At 37.1% G+C, this 14476-nt stretch overlaps 1 protein-coding gene across 7 annotated transcripts in view; it reads left to right on the forward strand.

Annotated features, from left to right (window-relative positions):
* The window catches only part of EPHA6 (EPH receptor A6), a 792264-nt gene that overhangs the window by 385464 nt on the left and 392324 nt on the right, over positions 1–14476 (forward strand). The window lies entirely within an intron of this gene.

The following is a 14476-nucleotide window of genomic DNA, read 5'->3' on the forward strand; positions in this document are numbered from 1 at the left end:
ATGCAGGAGGAACAAATTTTCACAATTTGTTTCTGGCAGGGTTGTAGAAAAGCCTAATTCTTCATGTGTGTATCTGAAGAAGCCTTCACTGAATCAGGATTTACACCACAGTCAGTCTTTGATAAGAAAGTTATAGAAGCATGCTCATTAAATTTAGGAAACACTATTGCACAGGGTGTTATGGACTAGGTCTTAGTAGCAATATTATATTCTGCTTCCTCAACTATGAGCAATGCTGGATAAAAAGATTTGAGTATCAAAGATGAGATTTGCCAGAGGGAGAAGCTTACTATTGAAGGATTTTCTTTTAAGGAGGCAGGCTCAGCAAAAATAGTTTCCATCTGGGATCAAATTTCCATGGCCTGTTACAAGATGCAGTTTTGATAGTGATTTATAAACAGCCATTTGAGTGAGATACCCATAGTCTTCCCATAGCAATGTCTCTGACCACTAAGCACTTTCTGGTCAAGCCCCTAGGATTTCACTGCAGAGCATTCAGTTATAAAACAGGTTTTCATTGATCTGAGCTGTTGAGTCCCTAACTGTAGCTTATTTTCACTTTGATTTTGAAATCCATAAATGCCAGTCACAGCATTTAGGAAGTAAAATCATTGGCACGGGAATTTAAATGAAGAGTGATAAATCAAGGCTGCCAGTGGCTACTGTCTCAGCCAGATGCAAACACCACAACCACAGTTTCTAATAGCCTTGCATGCCTAATTTAAAATTAAATGTGACAAATTAAGCAGGAAGTTAATTGCTATCTTGAAATAAATAGTCTGATGTTGATTGGAAAGGGCATCATAAAGCTGTGCGTTACCTTAACAGAATAGCCAGAGGAAATACTAGAAAATAAAGATGTACAAATAATGATTAGTTCAGGTAAAAAAAAAAATGGGGTGGTGGTGTCAGTTATTACACATCTGGTTAGATGAGTCCAGGTGTCTGAGAAGGAGATCTCCTCTGAGAACAGCTTTACTTGTCTAAAAACAGGAAGTGAATCCACAGATGCATCAGCATCTTGGTACCTACATGGCAGATGAGAGAGGAGGCCCCAAACATTGATCTCTGCCACAGCTGACCAGACATCGGAAGGCCTGTCAACCCCTCTCGTGCCAGAAGTGCTAAATGGACAATCAAACTTAAAATGAATGTGACCTTAAAAACCTGGAGATGCTATAAATCGCAAAGTTCCTAACTAGCTCTGTGTTTATTTTTCTGTACTTGTACTCCATGGCCCTTATTGTCTTTAGACATTTCTTGGACAACCGCTGCTTCTTTAAGTGACTTTCTCTTTGACTTAATGATTTTTAATAGTGTTTGAGGAAATGTCTCAAGTCAGAATCTGTTCTTTGGAATTCAAATGGACGTTAGGAAAGATATAGTTCAACCTTCATTTAATGTGATAAAGTTACAAATAGCTTACTGTGTCAGACACTGTTCCTAGCACTTATATTAAATCATAAAATAAACCAACTCAATAAGGTATTATTATGGGTGTTTTCCAGGTGAGGGAACTGACACAGAGAGATTAAGTAAAATGTCACCATCACCCAGCTAAGACAGGGACAAACCAGAATTTGTAAACTGGCAGGCTGACTCCGGAAGTCTGAGCTCCTAACCATCAGGACACACTGCCTTTTATGTGGTAGTTATAAAACTCTGTTTACTTACAACTTATTCACACCAGACTTCTTGTTTCTCTCCCTATTGCAAGTCAGAATCATATCTTCATCAACAAATAAAGATTAAACACAAAAATGAAGATAGCTCCGTATCGTACTCTATAGAAGGCATGGTGAGCCATCGCAGTGAATGTATAGACTCTGGTGGCTTTTGAGCCGTCCTTGGAGTGCGTGAACCTAGCCTGTCACCACAGTGTCTTGCCTAAATTGAAGGAGACTGTGAGTCAAAGGAGGACACTGAAATTCAAAATTATCCTTCTCCACTTAAAAAAAAATCGATCTTGATCCTGAAACAAGTATTTTTGCTGTTTATTTTATTCATATGTTTATAGTATGGCACAATTTATAAATTTTAGAGAAAAACAAAATTAAAAGATATATGTAATAAAGGAAGAGTTCAAATTTAAAATGCGTGTATTCTCTGGTATACCTCTACAGATTCATGTGATTAGTCAATTCCAAAGGAAACATATTTGATAAAACTCCACCCACTCTGCCCAGCCATGCTAGTCTTTTTGCTGTTGGGTTCACACCCAGCGACATTCCTGCCTCATGGCCTCTCTGCTTTTTGTCACCTCCTTCAGGTCTTTGCTCAAATGGTGCTTTGTCACTGAAACATTCCATGGCCACTATTGAAAATTATGGTTCTTCATGTCCACCACTCCTAACTCCATTCTCCGCCTGCCTTTTCTTCAGAACACTTACCACCATTCACATTTTACCCAAATGTTTATTTTCTGTCTCTCAGCAACTTTACTGTGAGCTATGTGTAGGCACAGACATCTGTCCTGTTTATTTGCTGTATTCCCAGTGCCTAGAATTGAACCTGGCTCATATTGGGCACCCAGCATGAGCTTATTGAATGGATGAATAAGTGAATAAATGAAGAATCTTTAAAAGTTACAATTTCATGATAATTTATTAACCACTTTATAATTAACCTAAATATATCTATAAATTAGAATTGATATAAAGTTCCATAGCAAAACTAGTGAATATTTACAGTTCAAATATCTCTTTTGACGTTTTCATGCTAGTCAGTTATTAAAATACTCTCTATAATCAGCATTTTGTCTTAAAAGACAATGTTAGCTACTGAGCAGAATCAATTTATATTTATTAATGACCATACCTACACTATGAGCATGGCTTATAGATGTGTCAAAATTACTTTAAAGAACAAATGTTTAGGGGTCGGCCCTGTGGCCGAGTGGTTAAGTTCGCGCACTTTGCTTCGGTGGCCCAGGGTTTCGCCAGTTCAGATCCTGGGCATGGACATGGCACAGCTCACCAGGCCATGTTCAGGTGGTGTCCCACATGCCACAACTAAAAAAATATATACAACTCGGAGTTCCACCTGGGCAGCAGACAAAACTCTCTGTCTGCCATTAGAGGGGCCACGCCCAGCATTCATGGCTCCGGGAGAGGCCCAGAGAGAATCCCAGAGGGCGGGGCGACCCCCAGCTGCCGTTGCCCGCCCCGTGGGACTAGGGATAGCCGGAGATCTTGGAGAGGACTGGGGCTGGGGGGAGTTCCAGAGACCCAGCTTCGTAGCCTAGGGGGAAACCCTACAGGCTCACAGCAGCCTTAGGGAAAGCCTCTGCACAGCACCAGTAGAAGGCACCCAGCCACCAGCCACAAGGCTGGAAGACCCCAGGGCAAAAGCAGCATAGCTAGGTGAACTAACCACAGACTGTAGAAGATGCCAATAGCTCTCCTGTGACCCATAGAGGACAAGTGAGATTTTGTGGGTGCCGACAGCAATGAAGTGACAAATATAAGTGATCCCACCCCTGGATGCTGGAAAAGCCCATAACACCGTTGCAGACCCCAAGGAGAGAGCACATCTAGGTGGGCTGCAACAGTAGGCACCAGCACCGTGAAGCCCCCCTGTGACGGCCCCCACAGCAGAGGAGGGAATCCAAAGGGCCACTGTGGCTACGAGGAGGGGCCCAGGCCCAGTTAGCAACTGCGGACAGGGTTCCTGGTTGGTGCAGTATAAACAGCTGCTCCCCCACCGCAGCAGCTGAAACAAGTGAAAGGAGCAACTAAACTCTATCTCCATGCAGAGGCACAAATCAACAACATCAAGCAATATGAAAAAATACATTAAATCTCCAGAACAGAAAGAAAGTAACAAATACACAGAAAACAATCCCAAAGAAAATGAGATATATAACCTAAATGATGATGACTTCAAAACAGCCATCATTAAAATTCTCAATGAGTTAAGAGAGAGTTCTGACCGTCAACTCAACGATTTCAGGAGCTATGTCACAAATGAGTTTGATACGATAAAGAAGAACCAAACAGAAATATTGGAAATGAAGAACACAATAGAGGAGATTAAGAAAAATCTAGATGCTCTGAACAGTAGGGCCGATAATATGGAGGAAAGAATTAGCAATTTGGAAGATGGCAATATAGAATTGCTGCAGGCAGAGGAGGAGAGAGAAGCAAGACTAAAAAGAAATGAAGAAACTCTCCGAGAATTATCAGACACAATTAGGAGATGCAACGTAAGGATTATAGGTATACTAGAGGGAGAAGAGAAGGAGAAAGGGGCAGAAAGCCTATTCAAAGAAATAATGGCTGAGAACTTCCCAAATCTGGTGAGGGAGATGGATCTTCAGGTGACAGAAGCCAATAGATCTCCAAACTTTATCAATGCAAGAAGACCAACTCCACGCCATATAGTAGTGAAGCTAGCAAAAGTCAACGACAAGGAGAAAATACTAAGGACAGCCAGGCAAAAGAAACTAACCTACAAAGGAACCCCGATCAGGCTATCAGCAGAAATCTTACAGGCTAGAAGAGAGTGAAATGATATATTCAAAAATCTGAAGGACAAAAATCTACAGCCGAGAATTCTCTCCCCAGCGAAAATATCCTTCAAATACGATGGAGAAATAAAAACTTTCACAGATAGACAAAAATTAAGGGAGTTCATTGCCACAAAACCTCCTCTTCAGGAAATCCTCAGGAAAACCCTCATTCCTGAAAAATCCAAAAAAGGAAAGGGGCTACAAAACCAAGAGCAGAGGAGATAAGTAGAAGGACAACAACAGAGAATAGCTGCTCTACATCAGAACAGATTAAACCATGGGACGAGAAACAAAGGAAACTGAAGAAAACCGGAAAACAAGACACAAAATGGTAGTGGTAGGCCCCCACATCTCAATAATCACTCTAAATGTAAATGGATTGAACTCCCCAATCAAAAGACACAGAGTGGCAGGATGGATCAAAGAACAAGATCCAACAATATGCTGCCTCCAGGAAACACACCTCAGCCCCAAAGACAAACACAGACTCAGAGTGAAGGGATGGAGAACGATACTCCAAGCTAATAATGAACAAAAGAAAGCAGGTGTCGCTATACTAATATCAGACAAGGTAGATTTCAAAGCAAAACAGATAAAGAAAGATAAAGAGGGACAGTATATAATGATAAAAGGGACTCTCCACCAAGAAGACATAACACTTATAAATATATACGCACCCAACACAGGAGCACCAAAATTTGTAAAGCAACTCTTAATAGAACTAAAAGAAGACATCAACAACAATACAATAATAGTAGGGGACCTCAACACACCATTAACACCAATGGACAGAACATCCAGACAGAAAATCAACAAGGAAATAATAGAATTAAATGAAAAATTAGACCAGATGGACTTAATAGATATATATAGAACACTTCATCCAAAAACAGCAGGTTACACATTCTTCTCAAGTGCACATGGAACATTCTCAAGGATTGACCATATTTTGGGAACCAAAGCAAACATCAATAAATACAAGAGAGTTGAAATAATATCAAGCATCTTTTCTGATCATAATGCTATGAAACTAGAAATCAACTACAAGAAAAAAGCAGAGAAAGGTGCAAAAATGTGGAGACTAAACAACACGCTTCTCAACAAGCAATGGATCATTGAAGAAATTAAAGAAGAAATCAAATCTTATCTGGAGACTAATGAAAATGAGAACACGACATACCAAATCATTTGGGATGCAGCAAAAGCAGTCCTAAGAGGGAAATTCATCGCAATACAGGCTCACCTCACTAAACAAGAAAAAGCTCACATAAGCAACCTCAAACGACACCTAACAGAACTAGAAAAAGAAGAACAAACAAAGCCCAGAGTCAGTAGAAGGAGGGAAATAATAAAAATAAGAGCAGAAATAAACGATATTGAAACAAAAAAGACAATAGAAAGGATCAATGAAACAAAGAGTTGGTTCTTCGAAAGAATTAACAAAATTGACAAACCCCTAGCCAGACTCACCAAGAAAAGAAGAGAGAAATTGCAAATTAATAAAATTAGGAATGACAGAGGAGAAATCACAACAGATACCAATGAAATACAAGAGATCATAAGAGAATACTATGAAAAACTATATGCCAACAAATTGAACAACCTGGAAGAAATGGACAAATTCCTAGACTCCTACAATCTCCCCAAACTGAATCAGGAAGAAATGGAGAATCTGAATAGGCCAATCACAAGTAAGGAAATAGAAACGGTAATCAAAAACCTCCCCAAAAATAAGAGTCCAGGACCAGACGGCTTCTCTGGAGAATTCTACCAAACATTCAAAGAAGACTTAATACCTATTCTCCTCAAACTGTTCCAGAAAATTGAGAAAGATGGAGAACTCCCTAACACATTCTATGAAGCCAACATCACTCTGATCCCCAAACCTGACAAGGATAACACAAAGAAGGAGAACTACAGGCTGATATCACTGATGAACATAGATGCAAAAATCCTCAACAAAATTTTGGCAAACCGATTACAGCAATACATCAAAAAGATTACACACCATGATCAAGTGGGATTTATACCAGGGACACAGGGATGGTTCAACATCCGCAAGTCAATCAACGTGATACACTACATCAACAAAATGAAAAAAAAAAACCACATGATCATCTCAATAGATGCAGAGAAAGCATTCGACAAGATCCAACACCCATTTATGATAAAAACCCTCAGTAAAATGGGTATAGAAGGAAAGTACCTCAACATAATAAAGGCCATATATGATAGACCCACAGCCAACATCATACTCAATGGACAAAAACTGAAAGCCATCCCTCTGAGGACAGGAACAAGACAAGGGTGCCCACTTTCACCACTCCTATTCAACGTAGTACTGGAGGTACTGGCCAGAGCAATTCGGCAGGAAAAAGAAATAAAAGGAATCCAAATAGGTAACGAAGAAGTAAAACTCTCGTTGTTTGCAGACGACATGATCTTATATATAGAAAACCCCAAAGAATCCACAGAAAAACTATTAGAAATAATCAACAACTACAGCAACGTAGCAGGGTATAAAATTAACGTGCATAAATCAGTAGCATTTCTATACACTAACAATGAACTAACAGAAAAAGAACTCAAGAACTCAATCCCATTCACAATCACAACGAAAAGAATAAAATACCTTGGGATAAACTTAACCAAGGAAGTGAAGGATCTATACAATGAAAACTACAAGACTTTCTTGAAAGAAATTGACGATGACATAAAGAGATGGAAAGACATTCCTTGCACATGGATTGGAAGAATAAACATAGTTAAAATGTCCATACTACCTAAAGCAATCTACAGATTCAATGCTATCCCAATCAGAATCCCAAGAACATTCTTCACAGATATTGAACAAACAATCCTAAAATTCATATGGGGCAACAAAAGACCGCGAATTGCTAAAGCAATCCTGAGCAAGAAAAACAAAGCCAGCGGAATCACAATCCCCGATTTCAAAACATACTACAAAGCTACAGTGATCAAAACAGCATGGTACTGGTACAAAAACAGGTCCACAGATCAATGGAACAGAATTGAAAGTCCAGAGGTAAAACCACACATCTATGGACAGCTAATCTTCGACAAAGGAGCAGAGGGCCTACAATGGAGAAAACAAAGTCTCTTCAACAAATGGTGCTGGGAAAACTGGACAGCCACATGCAAAAGATTGAAAATTGACCAGTCTTTTTCACCACACACCAAAATAAACTCAAAATGGATCAAAGACCTAAAGATTAGGCCTGAGACAATAAGTCTTTTGGAAGAGAATATAGGCAGTACACTCTTTGACATCATTTTCAAAAGAATCTTTTCGGACACTATAACTCCTCAGTTGAGGGGAACAATAGAAAGAATAAACAAATGGGACTTCATCAGACTAAAGAGCTTCTTCAAGGCAAGGGAAAACAGGATTGAAACAAAAAAACAGCTTACTAATTGGGAAAAAATATTCACAAGCCACTTATCCGACAAAGGGTTAATCTCCATAATATACAAAGAACTCACACTGCTTAACAACAAAAAAACAAACAACCCGATCAAAAAATGGGCCTAGGACATGAACAGACATTTCTCAAAAGTAGATATGAATATGGCCAATAGACACATGAAAAGATGTTCATCATCGCTAATCATCAGGGAAATGCAAATCAAAACTACACTAAGATATCACCTTACACCCGTTAGATTGGCAAAAACATCCAAAACCAAGAGCAACAAATGTTGGAGAGGTTGTGGAGAAAAAGGAACCCTCATACACTGTTGGTGGGAATGCAAACTGGTACAGCCACTATGGAAAACAGTATGGAGATTCCTCAAAAAGTTAAAAATAGAAATACCCTATGACCCAGCCATCCCATTACTGGGTATCTATCCTAAGAACCTGATATCAGAAATCTCAAGAGTCCGTTGCACCCCTATGTTCATCGCAGCATTATTTACAATAGCCAAGACGTGGAACCAGCCTGCATGCCCAGAAACTGATGATTGGATAAAGAAGATGTGGTATATATACACAATGGAATACTACTCAGCCATAAAAAAAGACAAAATTGGCCCATTCACAACAATGTGGATGGACCTCGAGGGTATTATGTTAAGCGAAATAAGCCAGTCAGAGAAAGACGAACTCTATATGACTCCACTCATAGGTGGAATTTAGTATATTGATAAGGAGATCTGATCGGTGGTTACCAGGGAAAAGGAGAGGTGGGGGGAGGGCACAGAGGGGGAAGTGGTGTACCCACAACATGACTAACAAAAATGTACAATTGAAATCTCACAAGGTTGTAATCTATCATAACATTAATAAATTAAAAAAATAATAACAAAAATATATATATACAACTATGTACTGGGGGGATTTGGGGAGAAAAAGCAAAAAAAAAAAAAAAGAACAAATGTTTAAAAGTGTTGTTATATAGCCAGTCTAAATGGTTGCTGCTTTGTAATTGGAAATAAATTGAATTCATTACTGTGTCCTCAGGGCCTAGTGAAGTGCCTAGCACCCAGGAGATATTCATAAACATTTGCTGAATTAAGGAAGACATGATTAAATAAAGGAATGCATTTTTATGATAAATTTTCATGATGCTTTACTACATGCCTTCTGCTTTGTATACCTAGGCAAATAAGGTTTGCAATGTGACATATTCACAGTACAACTACTTTTCTTCATTTATAATAATGTACTAAAATCTATAAAGATATAAAACATGTTGTTATACTTTGGAAATAATTTCATAAGGAATTTAACAATTTGAATTTATTAATATGTTTGTAAAAGATGTAGGATAAAAATATCTTTCCGTTATAGAATTTTGGATGATTATATCAAAGCTATTTTCTAAGTTATACCATCTTTTAGCATAATTGTGACACACAGAATTGAGAGAAGAAAAATGAAGAGATGTGTGTTGCTAAAGAGAAGAGAATTATGTGGTAGACAGACATGAGACTGAGGGTCCACCGTTCCTGGTTCTCACTCTGATTCTGGGCACAAATTTGGGTGAAATTTGAAACATCATTGTAGTTTTCTGTACCAGAGGTTTTTCATGATATGAACAGGAAAGTTTCCAATATTTATTCCAAATAAAAAATGTGAAGATTCTATGTAGATAGGTTCCAGATCTGTTCATGTATTCCCCTACAATCTAGCTTTTTTACTGTAAAAGGCCAGATAGTAAATATTTTCAACTGTGTGGGTCATATATTCTCTGTCAGACTGCTCAACTCTGCCCTTGCAGCATGAAATCAGCCCTGGACAATACATGAATGAAAGAACATGTCTCTGTGCTAATCAAACTGTATTTACAAAAACAGGCACTGGGCTAGATTTGGCCCACGGGCCACAGTTTGCCACCCTCTGCCCTAGATGGTTAATCTTTTTCTTAAAGTAATTGGATGCTTTTGCCGTATACATGTAACTTGAAATCTGAAGAAAGGAAAAGGAAAGATTCTCTGAAGACCTGGAATGGTTTTTCTCACTTAGAAATAGTCATTTTGATGTACATAGCTGGTAATTTTATTTTTAAAAATTTTAAAGGGACATGAAGAAAGATATTTATTTAAGGCTTTTAGTCTTCATAAAATAGTGTGAGGCGTTGTTAATCTTAACTGAGAAAATGAAATTATGATCTATTTTTATATAAATGCATACACGTAAGTTAAAATAATGTATATTAAAGAAATTTTAGTATTACCTAAACAAAATTCTCTCAACCAGCATGAGGAATGGTCAAATTTTATGTTTCTCCAGTTCTTCCAATTCCAGATTCCATTTGAGGATGAGCAACACAAAACTAAATTTAATAGAGATAAGTAAAATGCTAATTATTTCAAATTAACAGGAATTATTTCTGCATGAGTATTATTTACAGAGGTTCCATGTTTTAAAAAAAATAGAACTGAGCTTTTATGAGGCTTTCACTACCACTAATGAATAAAACTTATTCCAGCTGTTTATCTTTCACTTTGTTGCTTAAGAAGTTTGTAAATCCAGTACAAGAGCTGTGGGCAGAAGACTGAGTGGATTGGTGCAAGATGAGAGGACTGCAACACTGAGCTGATTTGAGCTGTCAAGGCAGAAACATAACATTTGTCTTAATCTTGCCTTGATGAACCACACAAACCCCTAGAAAACTGGTAAGAATGAGCTGAATATGTGGTACGAATATTATACGACGAAGAGTAAGAATTTTAAATTTGGTATTTGGCTTTATTTTTTTTAAAGATGGGCCTGTACATAAATCTTTCACCAGAGCTTTCCAGGATATGATTCATGTAGATAAAGTCGTTTGTATATCAGGTCAGCTGGTGCTCCACTCTTCATTAAAAATAAATAGGAATAAAGAGGTGTCGTCATGAAATAGAACGGGAGGCAGAACTATTAAGATCTGTAGTTAATGTTTTGTAACCACAGCAATTTATTTTAATGTTGAAATATGAGTTTAATCATCTTGTTAGTGAAAATTAGCTGACTACATTTTTTGTTGTTGGATTCGTTTGCTTGTTCAACTCGTGAATGTGCATTCCTCTACCAGTGAACATTCCATTGATTTGAAAAAGTAAATAACAAATGACTTCAGTTTAAACAAATGTAGAATATTCTCTCTCTTTTTCCTCTTATTATTTTTTCTATGGCTCTGTATTGGTCGGAAATCACTTAATGTTTCTTCTGAACACAGATGGTTGGTCCTCTGTGGTCTAAGACACTTTCTTGCACCCACTTAAATAGAAAACTGTAATCCAATTTAGATCTGCTTTCATAATGCCTGTCAGAGTCCAAGCCCTACTAGAATAGGAGTTTAAGATCAATAGACAGGAAGGAAGGAAATAACACAGAAATATTGTTCACCACATCTTTCCTGAGATACAGTACCTGTCATGTAATAGACCTGCAAATAAATGTTGGTCGACTGACTAAATAAGTGAATGAATAAATGATAAAAAAAAAACCTTGTGTTTAATATTTACTATCTTTTCATTTCATATTTTAAATTTGAAGTTTATTTACTTTGGTTTAGGAAGTTTAGTTTTTATTTTCCTCTCTTGATCCAAATGGAAAAAGATACACATTTAAGTCTGAAAATCACCGATATATGATCACAAAGAGGTAAGGCTAATTTGAGGGAATTATAGGCCCAAGAAGGAGTTGTATAAGGGTTCCTCTTTGCTCTTCTAACCAAGACAAATATTCACTATGTGACTTTGTTTTCTGAGCAATAGAGAGCTTCCCAGGAAATTATGTCTGAAAGTGGAGAGAAGAAAGATGAGTAAACAATTCCACCATTTAGGAATGCATCTGGCTACAAATAACAGGAAATCTGATTGTGTTCCTTAAATTAAGAAGAGTTTATTTTTCTCATCACAAGAACAGAGCTAGAATCTTGCTGGAGGTGGTTGAACTATTTCATGATAATTCATGACTTTAGGATGCTTCTGTATTTCTGTTCTATCAAAGAAAATGTATTGGCTTCTTCCCTCCTCGTTGCGAAGATGGTGGCTGCCCATCCAGAAAGCATTTCTGTTTTCCAGGCAGAAAAAAGGATGAACGCACAGCAGAATGGCAGCAAGAGCCATCTATCCCTTTTCGTTGGTAAAGAAGGAACTTTAGCAAACTGTAAACTTGTTTAGATTTCCTTAGTCAGAACTCAGCCTCTTAGATATTCCTAACTGCACACAGGCTGGAAAATCAAGTCTGGTGCATTTCAAAGTCTATAGGGGAAAAGGACATCAAAGAACTCACTTGAAAATGGATGTTGAGCAGACTAACCTATAGTGTCTGTCACCACAACCTTTAGCAAGTTTGTTAATTGAACCTCATAAAAGAAAGATTCTGAGAAAATTAACCAACACGAATACTTAAATGAGTTATAAACAGTATTTAGATTATAATTCTCTTTCTAGGATTCGAGAAAGCAGCTGGGAGGCTAAATCCTAAAAGCTTAGGGGTGGTTATTTTGGGATGTGAAATGATAGCTTTTTGTTTTTACTATTAGTATTTTAAAAATACTTTACCATAACATCTTTTATTTTGTTAAAAGAATGAAGAATAGATTTTCTAGGAAAATGATAATAGAGAAATTAGTAAGTTATTTATACGTTAGTGTTCATTAAGTAAATAGTTATACCTTATAAAATATTGGAGATTTGTTAAACCGTACTGTGTGATTAGTACTACTTACCATGAAATAGTATAGGAATGAAAATGGTAAGGCATGGTGGCAACCTCAAAAGTAGTACTCGGGTGGGGGAGAGCTTTACATTTTTTTATCTGCAATACACAGTTGAGTTAAATCCATATATTGTTGGGCCTGATGATAAGAAAACTTTCTCACATTCACAAAAGGCAAGGCATAAGTATTTGAATTTGCTTTATTTTTAGATAGAAATTCAGGAATTTACGTCTCCATCACATTGGGCAATCATACTTATTTTTATGGCACTTTAGCCTTGTGGCTAACCATTTCCTCTTCATGATCATGTTTTAAGCTAGAGTCCATGGGATTAAAAACTCTCTCTCTCTATGATATATACATGTATATACATATATATATGTATGTATGTATCATACTTAAATATTTACATGAAACCATTAAGTAATTTTTTTTAAAGATTTTATTTTTCCTTTTTCTCCCCAAAGCCCTCCGGTACATAGTTGTATATTTTTAGTGGTGGGTCCTTCTAATTATGGTATGTGGGATGCCACCTCAGCATGGCCTGATGAGCAGTGCCATGTCCGCACTCAGGATCTGAACCAGCGAAACCCTGGGCCGCCAAAGTGGAGCGCGCAAACTTAACCACTCGGCCATGGAGCCGACCCCACCATTAAGTAATTTTGAAGAACATGTAGGAAAGTTTTGTCTGATCTAGAGTTAGTAAAGTTTTAGTAATCCAAACAGCAGTAGAAAAATACCAAAAGCAAAGATCAGATGTTGCATACACACACATACACACAAAGATTTAAATTCTCAATATATCTAAAATAAAACAGATAAATAAGGCAGAATTTTATTGTAATTTTCATAACTATAAATATAAATCAGTCAATGTGAAAAGCACTAAAAGCATCATTTTGAGTCAAAATATAATTAAACAATTGTAATAGGAATCAATAAAAGTTACTTATAAGTTATTAAAGTAATTGTTTTCATTAGTAAGCAAAGGAATGCAAACATTATAAATGGGAATTTTTACCTATCAAGTTAGTAGTGATTAAGAAATACATATATTTGATACTGGTGAGGGCATTACAACATAAAACTCTTACATACTGTTGGTGGGAGTTTAAATGTGTTTGAACTGTCATGTTAGCACTATTTATTAGGACACTTTAATTTTACTACTCAGTAATTTTACTACTAATAAGAATCACAAAAAGGTAGAAAAGTAGATTAAAAACAAATATTTAACAAAAGAAGAATGATTTAGCAAATTATAAATACTTTCAAAATAAATTGTTATGTAGGGGAAGAAAAATTTTCCCTTCTTCTCTTCTAGGTTCTTTGACTGGCCTACTAATTAAATTGACATGAAACAGGTTAACAGGAGAAAACAATTAATTTGGTATATACAGGAACCCCATAAAAATATGAGACTCCAAGTGACCAAAGCAGAGAGTTTTCTACCTTTTAGACAAAGAAAGAAATGTGTGAAGAATTGACAAGACAAAGGGATTTGGGCATGGGGTATTATATTGGTAAAGAAGTAACAAGGTTTGTTTATACAGACTTCTCAGCCCTAAATGCCCTCTCTCTCTTGATAAGGATGCCTTCTACCCTCTTAGTACAGGGAGGGTACCTTTCCCATGGGAGATTTATCTCTTGCTTTCAGGGGGCAAACGAGGGTCAGAGTGTCCTTCTTGAACTGGCTGTTTCTCAAGTACCTTTAATTCAAAATAGTAAATATGCCAAACTGGCATATTTTGGGGTGACATATTCTGCTCCACTTTACACCAAAGACTAAACT

This window comes from Equus asinus, chromosome 5 (genome assembly GCF_041296235.1).
Source record: "Equus asinus isolate D_3611 breed Donkey chromosome 5, EquAss-T2T_v2, whole genome shotgun sequence".
NCBI classification, from domain to species: domain Eukaryota; kingdom Metazoa; phylum Chordata; class Mammalia; order Perissodactyla; family Equidae; genus Equus; species Equus asinus.